Source organism: Haliaeetus albicilla, chromosome 23, assembly GCF_947461875.1.
Source record: "Haliaeetus albicilla chromosome 23, bHalAlb1.1, whole genome shotgun sequence".
In the NCBI taxonomy this organism is placed as follows: Eukaryota; Metazoa; Chordata; class Aves; order Accipitriformes; family Accipitridae; genus Haliaeetus; species Haliaeetus albicilla.
Window position 1 is genome coordinate 17,963,053 of NC_091505.1, and position 24,846 is coordinate 17,987,898.

At 48.7% G+C, this 24,846-nt stretch overlaps 1 long non-coding RNA gene across 1 annotated transcript in view; it reads left to right on the forward strand.

Annotated features, from left to right (window-relative positions):
• The first annotated feature begins 2,260 nt into the window (after nucleotides 1–2,260).
• Nucleotides 2,261–24,846, forward strand: part of LOC138690655 (uncharacterized) — a 103,923-nt gene continuing 81,337 nt past the window's right edge. The window contains exon 1 of the long non-coding RNA XR_011329412.1: nucleotides 2,261–2,509. This is a non-coding gene — a long non-coding RNA (uncharacterized lncRNA). The remainder of the gene's footprint in view (nucleotides 2,510–24,846) is intronic.

Here is a 24,846-nt window from a genome sequence, read left to right on the forward strand (position 1 = left end):
AAAGGACAGAGTTGGGGCAAATCCAGTTTTATAGCAATGTTTTCTTTTTGGTAGAGAGTGTATTTACTGAGAAATATTAGGCTTATGTGACTTACGCTGAACACTGCAGCGTAAATACTCAGCTGGATCCCCTGCAGTGTAAGTACTCCCTAAGCCACGATGCTGTTACTCTCCTACCTGGGCCGGAGCTTGCATGCAGTATAGTGCATGTGTCTGTCCAGGTGAAGCACTGCTCAGTAAAAATAACTAATAAAAGCAATGGATGCACTTGGAGGTGACAATACAACCAAATCCAACTGCTTTTTGACAACCAGAGCCTTCTGTAGTAAGATTCCCGCTCAAGCAGGCAGATTTTGCAGGTGGAAATTTCCTGCATCTGGGGGGTTTATCTGTATGCCTCTGCAGGGTCTGTGATGACCATCGCTATCACGATGGGTTGTGGAGTGGAAAGCACCCACCTTGAGATAAGTTAGTGAAAATAGGACTCTCTTCTAGTTGAGGAGGTCTGGGGTGGTGCAATATGGAACTTTTTTTTTTTTTCTTCCACCCCTCTTAGACCAGCAAATCCTTTCCTGTCCTGGCTTGGGGACCCTGCTGGCCTGAATGCTGCAGCTCTTGCAGAGCTCTCCTCAGAGGCAGGCCCCAGCAACAGCATGAGGGGAAACTCAAAAGGAGGGGGGAATTTATGGTTTCACCATTAAAAAACTGCTTTGGCAGCTGGAAATTTGGTGTTTGGTTTACTGTCAAAAAGGTGGTGGACACAGGCAAGTTCCAACCAAAAAACTGTCGCGGGGAAGTCAAGTCAGCAACGGTTTCTCTCCGTTCTGTGAGATGGAGCGACAACACCTCCAAACCCATTGGTGCTGGGGTCAGACAGCGGGGCTGCATTCCTGTCCCACCCTGGCTGGGTAGCTCCTCTGACCTGAACCGAGAGCAGACCCTTGGTCTATCCTGGCGTTGCGGGAGGAAGCTCAGCTTGACAAGGCCATTGGAGTCTTAGGCTTTGGGGGATGATTTGCCACCTTGCAGGAGCCTGTGCCCGTGGGCTCTTGGGGATTTCCTTCTCAACTGTACATGGGTGATTCCCTCCCACACTTGTGGCAGGCATTGGGAGCTTTCTCTGACAGCAGAGCAGCTTGGACAGAAGGGGTGGTTGCACCTCCGGGTCTGCATCACCTGGAGGGTGACTGAGCCTACTTCCATTCATTTCTGGAAAATCATTTTTTTTCTTAGTTGTTAGAGTTAAAAACTACTTCCCATAGTCAATAACTGCCAACTTACTGAGTTTTTCTGCTGTGCAACGCAAAGCAAGTAACTTAAAGGCTAATGAATCTTGTCTTCTGCCATATCCTGTGCATTTCTCTGCCCAGGATAGACTGAACTATTTGGCTTTGTTAATGATGGTAAATGGACTGCTTAGCAATTGCTGTTGCTTTGAAAGGTGAATTTATTTTTTTCCTGAAAGGAGGAGTTTGGCAAGGGGCAGAAATGGTGTGTGCCCCCAGTGCTGGTCTTGCACAGCTTGCGAACCTCCCTAGGGTGGGTTGTGCTGGTGAGCGAATCTCCTGGCATTGCAAAGCAGTGGCTTTTCCAGATGTGGTCTGTGCCGATGGGGAAAGCTGAGACCCTGTCTTTGGGGAGCTGGGAGCTGCCCTGGGCATAGGGAGTTCAAAAATCCCTTTGCTCCTTGCCTGGAGAGATGCCTGGTCAAGTTGGGGCCAACCTTTGGTGGGGCAATGCCTGTGTGGAGGCTCTCTCGGGACGTGGCATCACTTAGCGAACGTTTGCGCAGCTCCTAGTGGAAGCTGGGCTGGGATCTGCAAGACACCCTGAGTAGGCATGGGAAACAGCCCTAACCCCACAAAGCTTTCTCCCGGCTTGCCACGGTGCCCTGCGGCACGCTCCTGGCGAGCCCCTGCCCGTGCCTCTCGTGCAGCACGCAAGCACGGGTCGGGCAGAGGTTTCCCCGGGCAGGGGCCGCGTGTGATGAGAATAGCACACAGCTATATACGGAGATGTCTGTGCCGCCATTCCAACCCGTGTCCTTTTGTTCCTCCTCTGGAGGAATGGGACGTTCCCTGCCAAAGAGCCGTTCTCTGGAGGGATGACACCCTGTCCTGGGGGCCCCGAGCCAGGAGCAGGCAGCTGCCTGTGCTGTTGCCCTGCCAGGCAGAGCCTTGGCAGATGTGGGGCACGTCTGCCTTTTCCTTTTGCTCCAGCTTTAGTGTGAAAAGTCTTCTAGGAAATTATGCCTGAACACTTGGGGTTTGGGCAGGGACCTGGGCAGGAGCAGGGGAGGGAGGAGAGGGGTCTCTGGTGGATATTTGTTATCATCTGGAGATGTTCCTGCTCCCTTTGAGCTCCTTCATCTGCCCCAGCCCCAGGATGCAACCATCACCGTTATCTGTGCGTTGCAGGCTCCCCTTCCCAGCAGCTACGCGTGGTGCTGGATCTGTCCTTGGACCTCCTGGCAGCTCATGGTTTATGCAAGCAATGATGCAGCTTGATGGTGAGGAAATAAATAAAATTTAAAAAAAAAAGGGGGGGGGCATTTCTGTTCCTGGCAGTGGCTGCTGGGAGGTTGGGGATGCCTTGACACCCTCTTTGCAAAGCCTGTGTTTCCAGGGGTGTTTTGCTTTGGAGGGAGCAGGAGGGTCGCACAGAAGGAGTAAGTAGCGGTGGGGACTGGACGCAGCGGAGTTGCTGGGGCTGGGACCCCTCCTGCGGCTGCCTGGGCTGGGGGCAGGCAGGACAGCACCCTTTCAGCTGGACCTTTCAGACTTCCCAGCGAGGAAGGGAGTTGGGTGGGTGGGTGCGTGACAGCACGAGGGGCAGATGATTTGAGTTGCTTTTCTTCTCCGCTGGCTGCGAGCCTCTGGCGTGGGTTGGGGCTGGCCTGGGGTAGAGGGTGCTGGATCATATTTATCGCTGCGCTGTAGGTCTCCTGGGACTGCACTGCATCAGCCCTGCTTGCAACCCTCCTGCTGAGCTCCACATCGCCCATATGCCTTGTGCCTGCTTGGCTTCTCCTGCTCCTGCCTGCTGCTCACGCACGTGCAGCATCGAGGGAGGACAAAATGTGCCTGTGGCACTGGAGAAAGGAGGAGATGAATGGAGATTTGGGCTCAGAAGGGAGTTTTGTCTGCTGTCTACACACAGGGATGTGGCTAAGGCCTTGTCTGAAATTCTCAAGGAATATAAAGTAGAAAACAGCATGCTTTCTTGGGAGTAGAGAAAGCAAAGCAAACCATCCTGAACAGGACCCATCAAGAATGCAGTGCCGCTGCTTGGATGCTCAAAGCGCAGGGCCCAGAGGCTGCTCTTGGAGCAATATTAGGTATATCACCAAGTCAAGATATGTGGAGGTACAAACTCCATCAGTGCAGTCATGCTCTGCCCTGCCCATCCCTAAGAATGGAGCTGGTACATCTCTGTCCTTGGAAGACACTTTTGAGAAATAGAGGATGAAATGTGAAGCAAGCCTTTGTGGCTGTTTTTAAGGATGAATCAAAGAGATAAAGGCAAACCGAGATGCTGAGAAGGTGCACATATGGAAGAAGCTCCTTTATTGAAATTACAGGCACACAAATCCAGAAAAGCCTCGTGGGTTGGGTCTAGGTGCTGATTTTGGTAAGCTTCTTAATCAGCATGATCCCTCCTTGCCCGGGCTACAGGGCAACTGACCTTCAGAAACCCGGGTCCAGGATGAGCATGGCAATCCCTGAGGCTGCGTGGTGGCACGCGAGGGGTCCCCGCTCCACGGGGCTGTGACACAAGGCAGAAGAGTGAAGGAAATGGTCAAGGGCAGAGGACAAACCCCAGCTCCTCAGAGTCCCGGTTTCCCAAGACAATGCAGATCTGCGATGCTTAGAGAAGGTCCTTTGGAAATGACTGACTGTGAAATGTTAGCTTTGGTTTCTGTACCTATCCGTTGCGTTTTCAGGAGGGTTGCTTTTTCACCTGGTCCAGAAGCTCAGGTTTATTGCAGCCCTTGTGCAGAGAGGATCCTTGGAGGTTGCAAAAGCCATGGGCGACTTGGAAACGCCAGCCTGGCTTCAGGATGGTGCGTGGGTTTGCAGGGAACCATCCTGCTGCGCAGAGCTGCGTCACTCCTTCGCACATCCAAGTCATTAACGTGCAAGGAAATTTGGGAGGTGATCATTCAAAACTCTGTGCCTTCCACATAATAGCCTCAATTTCTCCGAGCTCATTTGGAACGTGTTTGGGGGTCGGATGAGAAATGAAGCGGGATCAGAGTTAGCCTGGGGGAAGCTCCCATTTACGTGCATTTCTCTCTTTCCAAAAAAAGAGGTCTCCAGCGTATGCATGTGTAGCAGAAAGTGGTCTGGGCAAAGAACGCGCCCTCAAAGCAATTCCAGTTCTGTCTTGGGGATGTGCCTTGCGTTTCACATAAACTGAACTCGGTCCAATATGCTCTGCATGTTAGATTATGGCTTCGCGAGCACGTTCAAATGCGAGACTAGTACTAGTAGGCACTCGCGCTTCAATTTATGCTAAAAGCCAACAGATGGGGAAAGTAAATGCCAGGAAACCAGGCCCTGGTCAGGTGGCTTGGGCTGTGCTCATACTGTATTTAGACAATAGGCTGTACTGCATATTTGGAGGCTGATCTTGTGAAAATGAAACCCTGCTGGTGCTAACCCACAGAGGCTTTGCACACTGGGAAAATGGCCAAATTCCTCTGGAAAATGGTGAACCTCCAGCTGGGGGAATTAATGAAAATTCACTTTTGCCAAAAAGTAGAATTTCATCTTTTTGCATGACAAAGATTAGCTCTTACTGATGGAGATTCCCTTTCTCCTGCCACCCCATCTCTCACACGCAGGAGGAAACATGTGGCAGTCAAATACCCAAAACTGCTGCAGGGACCACGAGTAATTTGTTCCCTGTATGTGCTAGGGGTAAGGCAAGAAGTCAGGGCTTTGGGCTGCAGTAGGAATGGGTAGGCTTCATGCTCAGAAATGCTTCCTAGATGTAAGGAGTCACCAGGGATGGGATTGCCCAGGGCATCTGTGGCACTGGAGGGTTTGAAAACAACATGGTAAGTATGTTTGCAGACATGCAGGCTTATACAATCTGTTTCAAAGTGGGGGAATGGACTAGGGCATCTCTTCTAGCTCCGTTTCCTATGATTTCTGACACCTGCTCCTCAAGTTAGCTACTGGGCAACTTGGGCTCAGTTGCTGGAGGAGATGGCTGGCTGCACAGCTCTTCTGCTCCCAGCACTGGCCTTGTCCTGGAGTTTCCTTGCTTTCTGGAAAGCTTTGTAGTGGTTTGGCTGTTTACTGGTTGAATCTGGCTTCACTGGGATGCTTCCCTAACTCTTTCTCTCCATCCAAAGTGAGATGAGGATTTGCTCCTTGTACCAGGTGTGTAAGTGGTACAATCCAAAAATCCCCTGCTCCATCCTATCCCCTTGCCCGGGCTGACTTCAAGGAGACCAAATTCACAAGGACCACGTGCGTGAGGCAAGGTCTCTAGAAGGCAACAGCTCCTCAATCCCCCAAGGGTTGAGACTTTCAGAGAATTTTGACCTAAGTAACTTTCCCAGACCAGTTTTCTCAAGTTTTCTTCTCTGATTTCCAACACCTCATTTCTGAGGTGGGTGTGCAGTTCCCCTCCATTAGCTCAGCTCCTCTCCTTCCCTGGCACAGACTGCAGGATCTCTGCTGGGAGCACAGGCGAGATAACCAAGCATCTCAGATGGACACCAATCCAGGCAGTATTTTAGTTTTGGAAGTGCAGTAAAAAGCATTTCAAGGATTTTGCTCTCTAGTAGAGCTGTCTGCCTGTTTCTGAGCAGAAACCTGATCCGAGTGCTCTTGTAAAGCCTTGTGCTATTTTCTTCAATAGCTCAGCGGTTAAGTCCTTGACAGTATCTCTTAGCCAGACTGCCTGATAATCACAACTGGAGTAAGCAAGAAGACCAGTTTACCTTCAAATGCAATAATTATATGTGGAAGAAAAGTAACTCAGCATGTTGCTGTGCTGTATCTTGCTGCCCTGCCTAAGGAGAACAGCAGAATGACCTGGAGGATGGGGTGCTGCTGTACTGGGGAGGAGAGGAGGGCTGGTTTTCCTCTTTCCTTGCTACTGGATTTTTAGCTTATGATGAGGAAAAGTGGGGAGATTCAGGATCTTTCATCATTTCTAATGTGAAGGGGAACAAAACGATCTGGGATCACTGATCACAAATCTATCTTGGAGGACCTAAAATGGGTTGCATTTAGGGAAGTCTGCCTAACTTTAAAAGAAAAATGATATCTGGGAGTAAACATCTGTGCATCTGTCCTAGTTTCAGCTGGGATAGAGTTAACTGTCTTCCTAGTAGCTGGTACAGTGCTATGTTTTGAGTTCAGTATGTGAAGAATGTTGATAACGCTGATGTTTTCAGTTGTTGCTCAGTAGTGTTTAGACTAAAGTCAAGGATTTTTCAGCTTCTCATGCCCAGCCAGCGAGAAAGCTGGAGGGGCACAAGAAGTTGGCACAGGACAGAGCCAGGGTAGCTGACCCAAACTGGCCAACGGGGTATTCCATACCATGGGACGTCACATCTAGTATAGGAACTGGGGGTGGGGAATCGCCGCTCTGGGACTAGCTGGGTGTTGGTCGGTGGGTGGTGAGCAATTGCACTGCGCATCATTTGTACGTTCCAATCCTTTTATTATTGCTGTTGTCATTTTATGAGTGTTATCATTATTAGTTTCTTCTTTTCTGTTCTGTTAAACCGTTCTTATCTCAACCCACGGGTTTTGCTTCTTTTCCCAATTTTTCTCCCCCATCCCACTGGGTGGGGGGGAAGTGAGCGAGCGGCTGCATGGTGCTTAGTTGCTGGCTGGGGTTAAACCACGACAGCATCTTAACAGCCAAAGGCTGGGGACTTCTGGCAAGTGATAGAAAGGATTTTTTGGATCCTGGTGCCGTTGGCATGCAGAGAAAAGGAAGGCGAGTGCAATGCTCTTGGGGGATCAGCGTGGCCAGGTGGGATCTACCCTCGTCTCCCTCTGCATGGAAGAAGCTTCCCTGCTGCTGGCTGGGTGGCCTGAGCAGATGTACAGCACCTCGCCCTGGGGATCTCTTGCAGGTCCCTGGCCACCAAGGGCTTTGCTGGGGTCATGGCACGAGCCCAGCCGCAGCCCTGGTTCCTGCTGCCCCTTCCCTGGGACCCAGCACCCCACTTACAGCTGCAGTGCTGGCCTTGGGAACCGCCTTGCTGCATTTAACAAATATGGGCTGTAGGGAGAAATGAGAACATCTTTAACCACCCTGGGGAGATTTGGGTCGTGCTTATGACTTGAGAGTTTACTTGATGAAGAGTGAATTGATGCTGTCCCCCCTGCCCCCTTGCAGCCCTTGGGAACCACTTGTGAAATGAATAGCAATTGTTCTCTGCTCAATTAGTCATATATAAGTGAATGCCTCATGGTGGCCGTCCCCAGAATGGTGCGTAATTGATGCATTTCGCCGGTGGTTACACCAGAACGATCTCACTTTCTTTGCATGGCAAGGATGGGGGAAAAGATACAATGACGGCCGAGTTGTCCTCGGCCTCTCGAGAGGAAGCGTGCAGTTGCTGTGTGGGATGCTATTGAGCCGAGCACGGTGCTCTTGAAACATATTGAGCTTATTAGAAGTGCATGTTGACTCTGGGACTTCAGTCTGACTGCGTGGCAAAACAGTTAGGCCAACGAATATGTGATAATGTTTTTTATAAATGTGATAATTAGATAAAAGAAGGGGGAGTTGGAGTTTAGACTCGAAGACACTAATTAAATTCACATTGACAAATCAACATATTGGTCTCATATGGATTAAAGCAGCCCTGAAATGCTTCTTTTGTTTAGATTACACTAATTAAATTCACACATTTTGCCAATCCACAACAGTTACCTTGAAACACAGGAGGCTGAAGCTAAAGGTTCGAAATGCACGTCAGTGAACATGCAGAAGTCAGAGCATTTTTGCGGAACAAATAGCTGGGAATTTTAAGAAATTTTGGGGCTAACGTTTGTGAAATTTTTATACCCTTGCAACCAAACACTGTCAGAATGATGCATGCTTTTACTTAAACGCTGAGCGCTTAACTGCAGTTTTAAATTATGCTCGGTGATGAGGTAATAAAGTATTTCAGTAAATATGTCTCGGAGGAGAACTTGGGAAGGAAAAAACACATCTATTCCCAGTAGCCAGTCTGTTCAGGTCAGTCTTTAAAAACCATAGGTCACACGTCAGAGAATTATGGCCTGCTGCTGGCAATATTTTTGGAAGTTAGGACTTCATAAATATATCAACTACTCGACGCAGGGCTGCCCCACAGCAGCCACCACCAAGCAAAAGCCAGGGGATAGGAGTTTTAAAAAACTAAGCTAATATTTGTGTTCAGCAGTGAGTTTCTATTGGTTTAAATCTTAAAAAACTGAGCTCATTGATGTGCGCATCGCCCAGAAATGGGAGAGGTGGTGTCAAACTGGGAGCACCCTGTGTTGAGCTGCTGCTGCTGCTGTCCTGGCAGGACAGGTAGGTGCCTTGGGAAGATGCTTTTTAGGGTTTCGGGCTGCTTTTCCAGCTTGCCCCAGCTGGAGAGGACCCCAGAAGCATTGCAGGGTTGTGTTTTGCACTGTACAGTCCAGGCAAAGCCTGTCTTTCATCTTTAAGGACAAAAATCCAAGCGCAAGCATTACTGCTTCATCTCCAAAGCCTTAGGTGTGAGGCCCCCCGCAATAATCCTGAGTCATCACCATCTAGTCATTAGTGAATATTCTATTTTCTGTCAGTAAACACAATTTAAGCACTTGGCAGTTAAGCTTCTTAAGATTCATAGCTGATGAGGGAGCAATTAGGACAGGATTTTAATGAATACACACAAACTGGGGGGTTCCCGCTGGGGGAAAGGAGGGGTTCGAGCTCGGTCTAGAAAAGTGTTCAGGCACACTGCAGTAGAATGCACTTAAACAGGAACTCTTTACTTTGAGGCCAATTATACTAATCTTTGCCACGTTATCTGTTTAAAATCTGGCTGTCAAACAGGCAGCGGGCCCTGTAGCTGTCTGAGTTGGGGCATTTCTACTGCAACTGGTGCCACACTATCACAATAATTTACTATATTTCCTTGAATAAAGGAACACTTTTTGTCCGTGTTCCTCCCAGAAGATTTGGTAGTTACAGGGTTTGATCACTAGTACAGGGAGAGATTTGGGGCTTTATTTCGATACAGGCTACCCTTTTAAGTGTTTCCAACTGCAGGTGGAAGGTGAGTCTGTGTGGGAAAGCAAAGGGGAAGGGCTCTGTGAGGAGCAGGGGGGGCTCTGAGGTGTGGCAGGACTTCTCACCCATGGTTTTTCATTTCTGTTGTGGGTTTTTTAGTTTGGTTTGGTGTTTTGGGTTTTGTTTTGTTTGTTTGTTTTTTTAATCAAAGCACTAAGATGCTGGTGGATGGAAAATGCTATATAAATTCAAATTTCATTCACTTCTGTCTGCCATCAGCTGGGGAGCAGGTGAATCACAGTTCCCAGGCTTGGGAGCGATGTGGGTGCGTGGGGATGAATGAGCATCATGGGGGATAAAATGAGCACTTTTGGGGCTCTGCCCTCCCTGCTTGAAACAGCCATGGGGTGGCAGAGCAAGGGCACATGCTCAGGGGTGGCACTGTGCCCCTGGAGCCCTCCCAGCCCCAGCGTGGCTCGTACCCGCAGGACTACCCGTGGGAGGGAAAGGGGATGGCGTGGTGGCTTTCCGTGTAATGACCTTGAAGGCCCACTGGAATCTGAGACATAGCAGTTACAAATCCTTGTCACCTGCAAACTCCTTTACAGATGTTAATTAATTAATCCTGCCTAATTTGATCTGTTTGTCAGCGACTTGCACTTGATCATCACCAGCCACGTTGACGAGTGGTTGGTTGCTGCCGTGTGTGTAAGGTGAGGGCGGGTTGCTGGGAATTGTCTGATAGCAGCCCTTATTTGGGGGAAAAATAGTGGTTTGTTGCAATATAGGGTTTCTGCCACCCATCTTCACCCAAGGTAGGATTTCTGGGTTGCTCCTGCCTTGCAGTTGGGATGCTTACGCTGGCACTGGTGCAGAGGCTCTGGCTCGCAGGGTGCCAGGCGTGGAGGTGGCACTGGGTCCCCAAGTTGGACCCAGGAGGGGACAGTCCCCGCGCACGGCTCTCGCTTCTCTGGGGTGTTCTGTTTGAGCGCCGAAAGCTCCTTAAAGCCTCTGGCTTTGTCTCTGCGCACCGCGGGGGTTGCTGCTGCTGAAGCTGCAGTTCTTGCTTAGCTCTGCTGGTGACAGTGTCGTCTGAGTAAAATCCCACCGTGGCTCTTGAGGGTGGCAAAACGCTGAGTGCCTCTGTCCCAGCCCGGCTGGGATGTGGGGATCCAGCTGCTGGCTGCATCCCCGGGATGCGTGAGGCTGTGGATAGATGGATGGCAAGGGGACAGTGCCTGGGCTGTGGGGGTAGGAGCAGAGGTTGAGTTGGGATAGGAGGAAGCAGGCAAGGAGGAGGGATAAAGTGTAGGAGGCTCAGCTAAGTTTTAGCTAACTATCCAGATGCTAGAGTTGCTCAAGCTAGCCAAAGTTCAGACTACTGCTGCTGTGACTGGTTTAAAAATGCCCATTGCCCTGAAGGATGCTCAGGTCCTTAGCCCATATCCAATGAGGTCCCCGGGAGCCGGGTTGGTTCAGATCTCTGCAGGGATTTTTGTGAGGCTGCACCAAACAACCACCCCGAGATGGTCATAAGGTCACGTGAAAATTAGAGGTGACAACTGGCCAAGGCAGCTGCAGATCTGGAGCCATCCAAACTCTGGACAGCACGAATGCGTTTTCGGTTTTTCTGTTAGATCACAGCAGGTACAGAGCCCTATACAAACATTCAGATGAGTCTGCGCCTTTCCCATGTCCACGTACTTTAGTTGTGTAATTACGTCTTGTAATTACTTGGTAACTGTCATGTCCCCAGCCCGTAGCCAGTCTATATGAGAAGCCCGCTACTGGAGAAACGAGCTGTGCTTTTAGGCCAGTGGTGACCAGTGTCCTTGAGAGGAGGAATGCTCAGCTGTGTATGAGGTGCATCAGAAAAATACACAATAAATGAAGCCAAATGGAAACTTGGATGGAAAGGAATTAGTTGGTGAACTAAATAATTGCACACTGCTAGTCTCCCTTCATGTGAGCGTAATAAGTGCGTAATTCAGGTAATGAGCTGAAACCAAGGGCCCACCCTGCCTACTGGTGGGCTGCAAGAGCAGAGGAATCCCTGGGACTCAGTCTGATCCTGCTGTAATTCAGATCATTGATGTCACCTGGTGCTTCCAGTCCTCTGGAAAATCAGCTACTCTTAATTGTAACCTGTCCCAACCCATGGCAATTGCCCCCTCCTGCTGACTACCCCCTCATTTTAAAAATAAAGAGCATCCACTGTTTGGCGCAAGGATGATGAGCCTTGTTGAACCTCCAACCTCTGCTGCTCTTGGTGAACAGCTCGCGCCTTGTGGTCACCCGGCAGCCGTGATGTCCCCAGGCTGTGTGGGTGCCAGGGATGCCGCTTACTGCACAAGTCCCTGCTGGTGGAGAGGGGTTGGGCATGCTTGCATGCAAACCTCATTTTTCCTGGGGCTTTTTAGCTGCAATATGGCTCTAAAGATAAGTTTTCCCACCCTGAAGGAGCCTGCCAAGTATCTCAGATGTCTTTGGGGGGGCATAGCAACTCTTTTTTTTTTTTTTTTTTTGGCTTTTTGCACACTTCCAATCCCAAAGCTGTCCTTTCTTTTTCAGAACAAGCTATTCTCTGGGAAAAAAAAAAAAAGAGACCAACAGAATAATTTGCTTAAGACTCAGATTCACAGCAGCAAGTAAGATATAATTGCACCCTTTGATCTTCAAAGATCTCATCCAGTGTCTGCTGAAGTCAGTGAAAGCCACTCTGTTTGACTTCAATGAACATTTATAATATACAACTCGGAAATATCCTTCCATTTTATCTATACATGTCTGATGCCTCTCTGGTGAAAATAAACTTCAGTGTGTAAGTTTGGGCGTTTTAACATAATTTTATGTGGCATGAAAGTGTTTCATATTTGAACATGAAAGGAATAAAATTTGTTTGCCCAAAAAACCACAACCACTATTAAAGAAGCGTGTGGCATCAAGCCCAGATCACCTAATAGGAGTTTATGCAACACTCGTAGCTGCATCAGCGTTGCCGAAACAAGTTGCTAATGAGCTGCCAACCAAGCAGCGATGCTGCCATCTGAAAACCTTTCTGGTCCTTGGCACCTGCCTGTAAAAGAGATGTGCGGTATATAAGCTCAGAAAATTATCTTCATTATGTCAGATTAACTCTGCGCATAGTCCAGTGTTTTAGCCTACTGTAAAACTGGAACTATCTCTATGTAAATGCACTAAATAATTATCTGAGATTTGCCTCTGTGGGGGGGTTGGTGTTTTCCATCCTCATCTCCATCCCTATATACATCTTCAGCAGCAAATGTTACAGGCTAGTCCAGAGGGGAAGGTTTTAGCAGCATGAGGAATTTGTAATAGAAATCAAATATTAGTACAAGCAAGATGATATCTTGCCCAAATGAGACTTGATTACATTATTAATCTTGATAGTTATACATGATTTTGTGTGCATGTGATTTGAATATTGGATTAAAAAGCCAGGAGATGAGTCACTGAGATGAGTTGGTTTCTTGGGAAATCCACGCAAAAAGGTGGCTTTATTGCTGAGCAAAATTTCCATGGGCTCTGGGATAAGCAGGATTTTATCCTGCTTGGATGCCAATGGAGGCTTTTCCCTGCAGAAATCCTGGGACAGAGCTACCCATCGTACAGACCACAAGCAGCGAAGCAGTTCAATGCATGCTCGAGCACCCCAGCCAACTGAGGGGACCTGAGCCCTCTGTTACAGTTAAGCACATGCTCGTGCTTTTGATAAACAGGAATGGTTTTAATGACGCACTAATGATTACCAGCATCGTGGCCTCAGTATATTTTCTTCAAATATATCATCACCTAATGGGACATACCCTTCTGTTCACAGCCATCGCTGTGGTACCTTATCTCCTCTTCTTTGCAGTCTAGCTTCTGTCTATCATCTTTTTCTCTACAGTTATGCTTTGTACACCCCTCTCCACTTCATAGCGTTTTTGGTCAGGGGAGCACCAGACTGTGGTCCTGCTCCCGGGGTGATGCACCCCATGGGGTGGGTGTTGTGGGAACACGCTCTCGCCAACATCAGGCTCTGTGAGCTCAGCCAGGGCCCCGCCAGCAGTGAAACCTGGAGCATCTCCAGCAGCCGAGAGGGCTGCAAATATGTGTTCATTAACCATCTGGCAGACTAGATCCCAGACATTTCAAAGACCAAATATCTCACACTTGGAGTGTTTAACATCTGATATCTTTTTAAAGAAAAAAATCCTTTTTATTCCCTATTTTTTATATAGAGAGCAGTTGTAATGGAGGGAAATGCTCAGTGTTTGGTCCTTTTATTTACTTTTCAGTGGGATTGCTCTAGTTGTCCCACCTGCTTTTTGAAGACTGCTTGTAGGGTGTGTAGTTCAGCAAAGCAGAACATTGCAAGAAAAGATAACATCTATAAAAATTACTGAAATCTCACTTTGCAGGCTGGATTTATTTATTTTTTTTAATTACAGGTGTGAATGGAAAAAAAAAAAAGTCCCTAGAGAGTCTTTCAAAAGGTAAACACATGCCTGTGCTCAGTGCATGTGAGTACAGTATGACAGAGCATAATCATAGAATTGTAGAATAGTTTGAGTTGGAAGAGACCTTTACAGGTCATCTAGTCCAACCCCCCTGCAATAAGCAGGGACATCTTCAACTAAATCAGGTTGCTCAAAGCCCCATCCAACCTGGCCTGGAATGTTTCCAGGGATGGGGCATCTACCACCTCTCCGGGCAACCTGATCCAGTGGTTCACCACCCTCAAGTAATCTGCGATCGGAATAGGAATTACCAGCGTTTCTAAGAAACTGAGAATTTGGACCATGCAGAGGGAATAATGAGTCTTAATCATTATTTGAATTTTGCTATTTTGGTAACTACTAACTGTTAATTTTGTTGTAGAAATGGTATGAACATAACCGTTTCCCTGTACGGGATGCGATGCGGCAATGCTTCTGAGAGCTGAGCCCAAGGCTTTCCACGGGACCAGACTTAAAACAACATGAAAATAATTGCCTGCAGTCACCGTTTTAAATCCCTGAGAGTTATTCCACTCTCCCGCCACTCCTTAAAACCCAAGCCCATCTTGATGCTGCCTGCAGGGATCTCCTCTGACAGCTCCCACCTTGGTGACAGGCACTGCACACATGATTTCCCCACCAGAAAGATACAGGCAGGAGAGGGGATCTAGAAAAGTTCAGAAGATAAAGCAAGCTGGTGAGAAACCATGAGCACAGGTACTACAGGTAGCAGTGGGGCATGTACAGCTGAGCAGGTTGGATTTGGGGTTTACGGATGGTTTTGTGATTGGTGTTTCGGTCTTGCTGGTTTTGGAGGAATTATTCTGGGGGAGAGATTATTATTGCATGAGCTGGGGCCAGAGCAAGGCGAGAGGAGAGAAGAGGATGGAGCAGCAGGCGCAGAGGGGAAAGTGTTCTCCCTGGTGTTGGAGATGAACGCGGCAGGGAGAGGAGCCTGCGTGGATGGGGTACCTTGCAAAGTTTAGGTGGCAGCACTGGGTGACTTCTGTAAAGCTTACTGTTGCTACCATGCACGTGAGACTTTATGTTAGGAGAAACCTTAGGAGACAGACACAGCCATGATGAGAGATGGACACTGTGATGGAGGCCGTGCCCGTTGGCATCTCTGGTGTTGCACATTAGGATCAGTTCAAGACACAGAAACCTAATCCAGCATTGCAACTGAAGAGTGTAAATGCTACCATGTTCCCAGGAATGTTTCTGAGCTCCTGCCATTAAAGATTACCTTATGTACAGCCGGGATCAACTGGACATAACTCAATTTTAATGGTGCAACAGTGACAACCAGTGGCCAGCTGGGCTAATCCGGGATGAGTGCCATCCCTCCAAACCAGGGCTGGGCACCCTGGGGCTCTTGCTCCTGGAGGAGGCTGGGGTCACGCTGGCACAGCTCTGCCCGAGCAGAGATGCCCCACCGGAGAGGCTCCTGAGAGCAGCAGGCTTTGATGTTTCCTTCTGCAGGGTCATGATCCCCTGCTGCTAACGGGTGAAATGTCAGCATAGCAGTTTTGGGCTGAATTTCTGATACCAGGTACTCAACTGCTGTAACACAGTTAGAGGACAATGTTTGGTGTAAATGGTCATAGAGGGCAGAGCATGCCCTCTATGCTTCAGGAAGAAGGGCTCAGGCTAAGCCTCTGATGCTGCCAATTTGCATTTGGAGATGTGCTCGCCTACAAAGCCTTTATTTCCTTATCCCACGCTTGTGTGCTGTGAATGGACATGTCCTCATGGTATGTGTTTGAATACCTCATATACGACTTTGCTTTGTGTATCCCGGAGGGAGGGAAGCAGCAAAAGCCCGTTTGTAGCCCAGCCGTTCCATCAGCACCAGTGAGACTTGGATCCTGTAGATTTACAAGGTGTGTTGGTCCAGGCGACCTCTCTCCTGGGGCATCTGCCTTTTGGGGAGGTGTGGGTCACTGGGGCCAGGTGGGGTCTGCACTGTGAGGCATAATCAGATCTTGTCCAACATACGACCAGCTCTGCTGGCAAAACCCCGCTGGAGGCTGTCATGGTATGTTGGCTCTGTCTGCCTGCTTTGTGTTGCCCCCCCTCCCAGGGTCCATGAGCACTGGGTCATCCCGAGTGATGTACCCACCAGAGTCTTTGCATTGGGACATCCTAGAGCAAAAATTCAGTTTTGACTTGCACTTGAACAGCATCGGCCCCTTTTCTGTTGGTGCAAGTGAGATGGACTTGGGTAGGGACAACGTGGCCGGCATCCTGCCTGTGCTGTGGCTTGGAGCAGCTTCTCTGCAATCTCACTTCACTCTTTGTTTGCTCATTTTGTTTTTCCCTCCCCTCAATCTCAAATAAGTCATTTAGACCCCAAAGCGCTTGCCTTATTTTTGTGTGCAGAGGACCCTGCTGTCGGCCAAATGCTTTTATCCCAGGAAAAGCAGAAATTCCGCCTGCCTCCACCTGGGCACTGCTGCATCCCCCTCGCAGCATCCCCGCGGCCTCGGCGCTGTGCCTAGCACACCGTCTTACTGCAGCCTTTCCCCTCCTGAGAGAAGTTAGGGGCTGCGCGGGAGCTGGCGGGGCTTTAGGTCCTCCTGTTCCACGTTTGCCATCTGCTTTGGGCAGGCCTTGGTGCCTTTCCCAGGGAGGTGGCAGCATCCCTCCCCGGGGCCACCGCAGGGCAGGCGCACGGGAGATGGCAGCCTTTGCTTTTCCCCTGCATGTCTGGCAGTTCAAAGGCTGCTGATCTCCTTGTTGCTGCTCACAAATCGGTAGATGATACAGATGTGCATATCTGGTTATATCGCAAAGGAAACCACGGTTTCGTAAGCAAGGGTTTGAACAGCTCGAGGTATCTAGCCGAGTCACGGGACTGCCAGTAAGTTGCCATTTGCAAGATCTGGATCAATTTTTGAGAATTTGGGACCAAGGTAAGCCCCTTGCAAGCTGGCACACGCAGCCCAAGGGTATTGACCCCTCTTGTGCGGTGGCTGGCTCTGGACCAAGCTGCCCTGCAGGCATCTGTGATGCCCCTGAGACACCAGGAACCACTTTGGGCCCCCGGCGGGCAAATTTTGCTGAAATCCAAAAAACTTTGGGAACTCTTTGGTAATTCTTGGCCCAACGTAAATGTGTTGTGCGTCTCAGTTTGGGGTTTCTTGGGTGAGTTGCAGGTCCCAGTGAAGCGGCGCCGACTTCCAACTGCAGCGCCAGTCAACTTAACTAACTTGTTCGATTGAAGTCTGTAGTTCATAAGATCTTAAATTCTTGCCTCGGTAGCTGTTTTGACCTCTGAGGCCATTTGAAACCATTCTGTTGTGTGTGTTTGGGTTTTTTTTGAACCTAATAATAGATGTAAAAGTTTAAGAGCTTGGGGTATAAGAGCCCCCAAGCACGAAGCTGAGCCGCTCCTCGGCGGGGAGAGGCAAGGCAGAGCTCGGCCGACACCGTGCTGTGCCCGCGGGGCCGAAGGGCCGAGACGGAGCCGATGACCCGGCAGCGCGTCGCGGTCCTCTCCTTCGGGGCGCCCTGGGTTAGGATCTGCTCTCCTCCTGTGCCTTGTTTCCCTGACCAGATTGGGCTAAAAGTAAAAAGTAAAACAGGAGGTGAAACCCTTTACTTATGTTTGTTAATCTTTCTTCTTCTATCTTTCTTTCTCCTTTCTTTTTTCCCTTTCTTTCTTTCTTTCTTTTTTTATTAGCAGGGCTCCTTTTTTCTCTCTCTTTTGCCTCAATAGAAAGAAAAAAAGTTTTGTCAGCACTCCTGTTTCTTTTGTTGTTTTCTTTTTCTCAGAAGTCTTTTCTGCTTTTATCCTAATCCCAGGCATGCATGAGGGAACAGTTGTGCTCTGTTGTTTGTCTGTTCTGCTAGTTTTGAACCAGTAGGGCTCCCGCTTTGTTCTCTTTATTTTCTGAACACAGAAAGGTAAAAGAGTAGGAATAGCGATTGAAACTCTTAAGAAGAGAAACCTTCGATATTTATTTAGATTTAATTCATTTTTTGCCATGTTGGTAATAATTAAGGGATGATGACAAATAAAAAAAAAAAAAGAGGGGGAAAAAAAGGGAAAAGGAAAGAAACCTCTTTTCACCCTTCTGAGATCAGAGTTTTGCTACCCAGAACATTTTAAACTTGTACCCCTCGAGATGCTGCATTTTTAACCACATTGTCCAATTTATTCACTCTCTGGAACCAGACAACGATTTAACATATGCCAGGGTTGTTTTTTTTTTCCCTGCACGGAGAATTGCTCCTTTGTAGAGATGGTTTTATGATTGAAGCGCATATCTGAAAAGCAGCGTTAGGCTGGTTTACCTGATGCGATGTCAGCCTGATTTTCAAGTCACATCTCGGTTTTAAGCCTTATATTTATGGCTTTAAATCCACTCTGGCGCTTCTCGGCTTTTTGGGGCGCATGTTGCAGAACTGTCGGTAAAGCTTGTGCAGGTTTTATGATTGTTTTAGGTATTTCTTTAACAGTTGGGCATACTGGCTGATAAATTGCCTGAAATGTTTTAACAAATTAAACTAAAACTAAGCATGGATCCATCTGTTTCTGTTTCATCCCTGCAAAACAAACCTTTTATGATTTTGGTATCCAACATGTGCTTGTTCTCTGTTGCCATGGAGATGCTGTAGGCCCGAAATTTTTTTTTCACAGGCTCTTACGATGAAGTTTTTTTTGAAAACTGTTTTGATTAATTTTTCCTCCACTTCAACTTCTCTCTCATTTAAACTGTTTTCCCCTTTTGTTTCCCACTTGATTTATGGCAGGTCGCTGTCATTTAAATAGATGCGCGTTTTGAAATTCCTTCTTTCTGTTCGAATGCAAAGGAAAAAAAAAAAAAAGAAAAAAAAATAACCCATGCAAGTCATGCTCAAAGACTTGGTTATTGTTGCTTGTTGGATTTCTGCTCTCTGTGGTTGTCGGGCCTAATTCAAAGTAATTCAGGCTACTCAGTGGGGGCAGTGCATAGCTCCACAGGAAATTATGATAGCAAAAGTCTTCCTGTAGAGCTCTACACTTGGCACTACAAAGTGCCTCGGGCTGCAGTTACCTGAATAGGGTTGAATTAGACCAGACAACCGCATCATCCCACTTCTTAATCTATTAGAGCGATATACAAGTGGCAATTGTTGATTGCAAAAATGGGATTAAGAGGCTCTTCAAGTGAATTGATTTTCTTGTGAGAACAAAAAGAGGAAAGAGAAGGCTCGTTTGAATCACACAGCCAGAAAGTTTCGTGAATGGGTTCCACTCCAAATGTTAGAATTAAAGCAACCAGTCTTTCCCCATGGAGCATGCAGGTGAGAGGAATAAACTGCTGAAAAATAGAAAATGATGTCTAAAACTTAAAGTTTGCAGCACTCTCGCCAAATCAGGGCTCTCCCCCTGCCACCCCTCCCTCCCTCCCTGCTCGCAGCAGCAACAACAAATCCTTGTTTCAGCCAAAGACTTTGTTGCTCTTAATCAGCCTCTGCTTATTATTCTTTAATCTTTATTTTTACCGACATGTTTCATTTGTTTATTTTGCTTTAACTTGGGGAAGAAAAGGGGAGAGAAGCTGCTTCGACTCCTCCTGGTTTCCCTGAACCTTTCCACTTATTCCTTCTCCCACCAAGATCAGAGCAGTGCCATGTCTCTCCCAGGGGACCTACAAAACATGGTACCTACGCTGCTCCCAGGGTGACTCCTCGGGGGTTTCACCCAGCCTCGCCTGTGCTTGCTTTTCTCCTTGGGGCTACTATTTTCACTGCAGCCACAAGTTTTGTGTGGTCAAGTGTCCTAAATCTCCCATTAACCTCAATGTATCATCCATTGGGAAGAGCAAAGCCCGGAGTTCAAGCCTCACTGGGATGGGTCCCACTGTTTTTGGATGGCTCTGAGGGATGCTGGAAATCATTTTGCCTCAACTGAAAGCCAAGACGCCGAGCGTACATGTAGTAGACATGGTGCTGCACGTGGAAGGTAGCGGTGAAGGCATGTCCTGCACCCGGACAGGGCTAGCTGTCGGCAGTGTGGAGAATAGAAATGACACCCAGCGGGGAAAAGGAGCTGCCAGAGCAGATGGAGGGAGCCTGGTGCTTAGTGCTGGCATTGGGGCCGGCCGGGAGGAGATAGCAGGGAAGGTCCCCACTTGGGCAGAGGGATGAGAAGCCTCCCCTCCCAGCGTAAAAGCATGAGCGCTTGTCCCAGGAGCCAGTGCCGGGGCAGGGATGTAGAGGATGAGCCACCGTCAAGTGGCTTCAGAGATTTTGGGGAGGGGAAGAAGCAGCTGAACTAGACATTTCTCCATGGGTTGGAGAGGATGTGTCCATCCTTGTCACGTCATCGGCAGCGTGGCCACTTCAGGGCTTGTTGTGGGGTTTGTTTGCCCTTCTTTAAATTTGTCATTGTAGGCTTGTTTTCTCACCTGGCCCCTGCTCGGCAAGCAGCTTAATGAGAAGCATCTTGGAGCAGAAAGCGCTGATGGAGTCATTGCTGTGAACTGGGGGGGGGCACAGCCACCAGTGAAGCTCTCACCCTGCTGCTTCAGGAAGGGGCAGAAGCAAATTTGGAGTAAAAGCACCATCTTGACGCTTTACTTGACGATTCTTTATTTCAGAAGATAGTTATATTCTTGCAAAACTTTTCCTTTTGGGTAGGTAGTGGTAGGAGAAAGCTAAGTTTCTACAGCACCAGAGCCCCCTCTTAGAGCCAAAGCACCCTGTGTGCATGTTCGCAAGTGCTGTGAATCCAAACGAAACAATAAGACAAAAATGTGCCTCCCATCGAAGGTTGCATTCATACTTCCCCAAAGCCTTCATGGTGAGCAGTCACCTTAAGTTTCTTCCTAGCGCGTTCCAGCCCTTCCTGCCTCTTGCTCAGCTCTAACAGTTTTACAGGGTGTAATCTCCAAAGACCCAGTTGCACAGGTTTCCCCTTTTCATCTGTCCTCCCCCATGGAAGGATTTTTCCCAAAATCTCAGTTGCGGGATGCTGGGAGCACCCACCAGGTGCCAGCATCCACGGGCAGCAAGCAGGCACGAATTCCCCCTTTGCAACAGCATTGCTTTCTCTAACTGTGACCCATTAATTGCTCCGTATTTAATTACCCAAGATTGCATCAGGTCCGCGTAGCATATTTGTGTGCACGCTATCAATTATGTCATAATAAATGAATTTCCTTTTCAGGATTCCCCACAGCCGATGGCCGGGCTTCTGTTCCTCCTTGACTGTTCTGACTTTGAACAGGTTTATTCAGCTGTTGTCTGCTAAGCCCTACAGAAAAGAACAATAGCTTCTGATCTGCCTTTTATGGGTTATTGGGAACTGGTGGTCCGCACTACAGCTTTGGTCAGTGATTAACCAGAGTGAAAACAAACTACACAAGGCTAAGTTGATGTTGGAGGAGGAATGAACCCACTTCATTAAGGCTTTAAGAGGAAACCTTTTCTTCTTCAATGCTTGTTCACAACTTTTCAGGTCTCTATTTAATCACGTAATTCTCTCTAAGTAGGAAGAGAAGCTTGCCTCACAGCGAGAGGTCTTTTGCCACATGACAACTTAGAAAGATAAATTATATATAAATATCTTCATGGTTTTGTGGAGAGGAAACCAAATTCAGTTTTACTGCGTGCAGCTAATTTACCGGTTTCTTAGGTGCCATGGGCTTCCCAACATCCAGTTGCAGGAGGGGAAATCTTTCCTGCAATTGCCTTAATTTTTGGCGTGTGTGTGTGTAGGGTGAGCAAATCATATCTGGCCAGTGCCAGACACAGGCAGCCGACGGGGGCTGAGGGCAGATGAAGAGGCAGCAATAATAGCAACCCTCCTTTACAACGCCACTGAGCCAAAATGGAAGTGCTCCTTAGGACGGGTTTTTTACTCCATCGCCTGGAGAAAACACACCCTCCTGTGTCCCAAGGATCTCTGCGGTTGGCATCCTGGGGAGTTAAAACAAAAGCCATGAGACTTGGGGTGGATGAATTTGGTGCTGGTGAACGTGGCGAGTGTCTCCAGCCCATGAGGTCCAGCCGTCGCGCTGTGCTGAGTAATCACACAAAGTGCATCACGTTGGGGCAGCCTGCGTGCTTTTGTTTAGTGTAATTTTTTTTTTTTTTTTTTGAGTATGGCAGTTAATTATGGTTTGGGGAACATACGACTTCAACCCAAAGCACAGCAGTAATAAATCAACCTGCTGGCTCCTTTGGGGTATCCGGCAGCAGCAAAGCCTGTTGTTCCCACAGCCCCCGCGCTTCCAACAGCCCTTCCTGCCTGTCGGTGCATGGACAGGGTGGGATAACGCGGACACCCTGGGAAATGCCAGGGAGCTGCTTCCTGGGCTCCTTCAGCATCTCTACTGAGCCCCGGGTGGACAGCTGAGGTCTTCGTTGGGCAGATGCCCAAAATGCAAAGGGACGCATGTGAATCTGGTGCTTGTGGGATGGGCACGGCTGGTCTAGGCTCTTGCTCGTGTGCTAGGATAAACGGGGGTTGGCTTTGGGGCCAGGATGGAGAGAGCTGCTACTAGGTGGGTGCAGGTCACCTGGTTTTCTCATTTTCCTCTCTGAGGGCTGCAGCGGGGACATGTAGGAGATTGCGCTGAGCACAGGTGATGTACCGCTGGGCACCTTCTGCTGGCAGGGCTGTCTTTTGACCCACCTGGGTCCAGCAGCCCACTTTCACTGCGGTTCATTCAACACCCTGAGACTCCCCGCTCAATACCCTAAATTCAGCATGAAGCCTGGATTTGAGTGGTCAAAATCCCCAGCTGCAGTTGTAGGGAGGCCAAGGGTGGTCTCTCAGGAACGGGGCACACACAGCATGGGGTGAGTCTCTGCATGCACCCCAACCCCTGCAGCTTTTCCAGGGCTGCTCCCCTCTCCTGCTGACCCCAGTCCTGTTCCTAAATACCCTTTCCAGCTGCTGGGAGTAGATGCAGCATTCCCTTCTCTACCTGGCCTGAGTGATATATATGGCTCCTCTGCACCCATCTGTTAAATTTTGTGGGGAAAGCATGGACCTCGATGAAAGGACATTTGAGAAGGAGCAATTTCTAGTCCCAGTGAGGCAGGAGGGGAGCAAGAAAGCAGATCTTGCCTGGGGCACCCTCTACACTGCAGGAGCCATGGATAAGGCTTGGCTCTGCTCTTGGTGCAGCGTTGCACCGAGGAGGGATGGATCCACCTGGGGATCTGTTTTCCACAGAAAACTCATCGGTCCCCTCTGGGGGGAATAGTGGCTGCAGCTAAACAGGTTGGGAGATATGGGGGCAAAGAGGGCAAAATATCTGTAGAAGAGATCTCCCACTTCTCACAAAGGCAAGAAAAGTAACAGGTGGTGGTTTCTTCCTTAAATTGAACAGAGAGGGCACAATTTTCCCTCCAGTGATGCATTGCAAAGCATGATTTTGCATAAAACTATCATTTTGCTTTCTCGAGGTGTTTTGTAAATTGATTAATTTGGGGTACAAAAATCTTTAAATACTTCATTAGCTGAATTCTTTGAACACGAATCAGGGGAGCTTGTTGAAATAATTTAATGAAGTGCCTTGGTAGAAGCAGAGGACAGAGGGGGAGGAAGACTGGGGCGCTGGGATGGGAGCAGCATGGGTTTGCAGCAGGTGAGGATCTGGCCTCATACAGGGTTTGGCTATTAAATGACAGCACTAAGCTGTCTCAATTAATAATTAAAATGTATGTTTAAATAATGCATCAAAGGAAATTGCTTAAATTGCAAACTTGAGATTTTTGGGGTAAGTTCCTGTTCAGACTCAGGCTTCAGATGTGGGAGGAATTCAGATATCTAATGTACCGACATGAAAAGGGGATTTCAAAAGCTTTAGCTTTTGTGTTAAAATGATGAAAAGAGAGGTAGGAAAAGAGACCGCCGAGCTCCTCAGAGTGTTTGTGAACAAAATAGCACCTTTTTGGGGAAACAAAGGCAACCCTTCAGAGTCTATCAAACAGTTTATGCCCGAACTGCTGCAAAAATTGGGCAGTAAAAAGTATGAGAGATCCTTTAGATGATTCCTCCGGAGGGAAGGCTAAGCTACAGATTGAACAGAGAAAACGAAAGGCAGATGTGCCTTGGAGAAAAGGATTATCAGACTAGTGTCCATTTAGGAGTCTGCAGCTGAATGAGGAGAAGAAACTGAAGCAGGGTGAGACTTCCCACGAAGTTTTATATCTGGTGCAGAGCTCTCCTTGGAGACAGCGCAGGGTCTCATAGCATCGGCCCGGGATGTGCCACATACCTGGCCATGCCGGGAGATTTGTGCATCCTTCCCCCCCCAGTAAGGTCCAGTGCCTTCCTGTAACTGTGGCAGCTGGCACCAGTCACTGCATGGCTGCAATCGGCCATTCTTGCCTTTTCCCATCCCCTGACTCCCTCCTGCTCAGCCCTGCGTAAGACATGCAGAAACTGGCTGCTCCAGCCTGTCCTGTGCCCCCACCTGCTGGGTCCGGCCCCTGGAGAAACACGATTTTGCACTTGGAAATGTGGCATGTGCAGAGCAGCGCAGTGGGACAGGGAGCGTGTGGAAAGAGCCTGTCCAGCGCAGAGTTGCTCCAGCATGATGGTATCTATTTATTTCACTTGCATCTCTCCTGCCAGCCAGTGCCATGTCACCAGCACCGGACCATCCCCATCCCCACGTGGGGCTTCTTGTAGGTGGAGGAGGGCCCGTTTGTGCATGGGAAGCCTTTTCAGCAGAAAGGCTGGAGACTAGGAAAAACCACTGGCTGCTTAATCGCTGTCTGTGCCCTGGTGCAGGGGAGCTATCGTGCTCCCAAGCAGAAAATCCGTTTGTCTGGGCTGAGTGACAGCTCATCAAAGCCTTGCCAGTGCTCTCAGACACGCAGCCAAGTAACTGCGTATCTTTCTTTTTCAGCACAGTGTGTGCTTTGAGGCTGAGGGAAGAGGAGCCCCTGTCCTGAGCATTGCTCCTGTGCCAGGGTCCCAGGGAAGGGATGCTGCCAGTGGGGTTGTGATGGACGCAGCCACGCTCCTGGCTCAACGTCCTGAGGGGGAGAAGGATGAACTGCACCGTGGGAGGCCAGCGCTGCTACCTTTCTGGACCTTGCAGAGCCAAGAGGATTGTATCATCCCATAGCAAATGGGCTGGTTTGGGTCTCCTTAACAAGATCTGCC